A 2500-nucleotide genomic window follows, 5' to 3' on the forward strand; every position below is an offset into this window, starting at 1 on the left:
TAACCCTCTAACCCCCTAACCCTCTAACCCCCTAACCCTCTAACCCCCTAACCCTCTCACCCCCTAACCCTCTAACCCCCTAACCCTCACCCTTTAACCCTAACCCTGCATAACATGTGAAACACTACACATGATACTGGATGTTATGGGGCATCCCGGTACTTTGGACATTCTGCATTTGACATGAAGTATTGGGTCATCCTAACCCTCTAACCCTAACCCTCTAACCCTCTAACCCTCTCACCCCCTAACCCTCTAACCCTCTAACCCTCTAACCCTCTAACCCTAACCCCCTAACCCTCTAACCCTCTAACCCTCTAACCCTCTAACCCCCTAACCCCCTAACCCTCTAACCCCCTAACCCTCTAACCCCCTAACCCTCTAACCCTAACCCCCTAACCCTCTAACCCTCTAACCCCCTAACCCTCTAACCCTCTCACCCTCTAACCCTCTAACCCCCTAACCCTCTAACCCTCTAACCCCCTAACCCTCTGTCCTCTAACCCTCTAACCCTCTAACCCCCTAACCCCCTAACCCTCTAACCCTCTAACCCTCTAACCCCCTAACCCTCTAACCCTAACCCTCTAACCCTAACCCTCTAACCCTCTAACCCTAACCCTCTAACCCTCTAACCCTAACCCTCTAACCCTAACCCTCTATGAAGTATTGGCTCATCCTGAATCTCTCTCTGGCGTAATGAACTGGGGGACTGGACCAGCGCCCCCTGCTGTATATAAGTGGACATTCATGGTGGAGTCTGTAACAGTGGTGCAAAGTATTTACTAATGATTGAAGTCCCTCATGAGCTTCTGGCCTGTTGCAAACTGTTTAACATTAACGGCTGAATCTACAACATAATTCACAATGACAATGATAATATATAACTGTGAAGAGTCTCAACTGAATGACAGATAGTCATTATTTATGGGTGAAACAATGGGTTTCGCTGGACAGATTTCTGCTAACTGAACTTATCACTAGCCATACGTCCAGTTAAAGAGGTTCTACAATGCGGTTTGGACTATTTGAAAGAGTATTTATGAAATCTAAAAAGGACAATATAGATATGGAGATATAGATATGTTTCACTGCTGGGTGTTGAAGATGTGTTGAGCTGTGATTACAGATATCTATACTACATATGCAGACTGTGTTAACAGAATTAATTCCTTTATCGTCATTGTATCATTAAAAACTTACAACCAAAGTTCTGAGTTCCAGGGTTTGGCTGAGTCCTCTTCACACCGGGTCGTTCCTCTGTCTGTCTGTCTGTCTGTCTGTCTGTCTGTCTGTCTGTCTGTCTGTCCTCTTCACAGCAGACCCGGGTTAGAATCCAGCCCGGGTCGTTCTCTGCATGTCATTCCCCTGTCTGTCTGTCTGTCTGTCTGTCTGTCTGTCTGTCTGTCTGTCTGTCTGTCTGTCTGTCTGTCTGTCTGTCTGTCTGTCTGTCTGTCTGTCTGTCTGTCTGTCTGTCCTGTTCACAGCAGACCCGGGTTAGAATCCAGCCCGGGTCGTTCTCTGCATGTCATTCCCCTCTCTGACACATTTCATCTCTGTCTCTACACACTGTCTAATAAAAAGCAAAAAAAACTCAAAAAGACTGAACACATTCTACACACGATAATAGGAAGTAAATGTAGTTAAAGACCTGCCTTGAGGGGAGGGGAGGGGGGGGGGGGTTAGAGCGGCCATTTTGGATGTTTATCTTTCTTCCCCACTCTCCAGCTCAGGAAGAGAAACAACCCGATCCTGTGAATGTGCTGCTGGTTGTGATATAGAAACGGACCGAGTAGAGAAGGATCCCAGGAGAACGGCAGCCATCTTTAGATAGAAATGCTTTAAGACCTTTTAGAATGAAACGTAATGCCAGCTCCACTCCCATACACGTTAATCACTACTAAAGGCTTAGGGTTACTAGGGTACTAGCTACTAAAGGCTTAGGGTTACTAGGGTACTAGTTACTAAAGGCTTAGGGTTACTAGGGTACTAGTTACTAAACACATCACAGTCTTTATTTTTTTCCCCCCGTGTGAATCAAAAGATTCTGTAATATTTCTCACCCCCCCTTCCCATCGTTGGTGGGAACTTATTTATTTCTTTATTTCTTTATTAAGGACAAATGCATTAAAACATTGTTTCATATTATAAAAACATAAAACGGATGCCACGCATACGGGTGTTAGTCGAAACTAATTTGCAACCCCTGTCCCTGATTAGGCATCTCCTAAACAATTCACATGTAAAAGGTTAACGGACATTTCTCCCCAGCGTGACGCTCCCTCCCTAACCGGGTGCAGAGGTCAGAGGTCAACCTAACAGGAAACTGATGCAGGGGAGGATTAATAAAATAAAAGCCCAACTTCCTGTTCAGAAAGACATTTATTTATTCCCTTGTTTTAAAGAATCAACGATCAGACAGACAGACCAGTTCAGTACCTCTTTGGTTCTGGTCCAGTACCTGAAGACTAGAGACCACTGCAGTCTGTGGGACTACGTTACC

The 2500-nt window shown here is 45.4% G+C and overlaps 1 protein-coding gene across 1 annotated transcript in view; it reads right to left on the bottom strand.

Moving 5' to 3' along the window:
* Positions 1 to 2394: 2394 nt before the first annotated feature.
* Positions 2395 to 2500, bottom strand: part of sos1 (son of sevenless homolog 1) — a 32654-nt gene continuing 32548 nt past the window's right edge. The window contains exon 23 of the mRNA XM_080054163.1: positions 2395 to 2500. This exon is cut by the window's right edge and continues 1686 nt beyond it. The gene's annotated coding sequence lies outside the window, so the exon portion shown is untranslated.

Source organism: Ammodytes marinus, assembly GCF_949987685.1.
Source record: "Ammodytes marinus genome assembly, contig: scaffold_35, whole genome shotgun sequence".
Taxonomy (NCBI): Eukaryota; Metazoa; Chordata; class Actinopteri; order Uranoscopiformes; family Ammodytidae; genus Ammodytes; species Ammodytes marinus.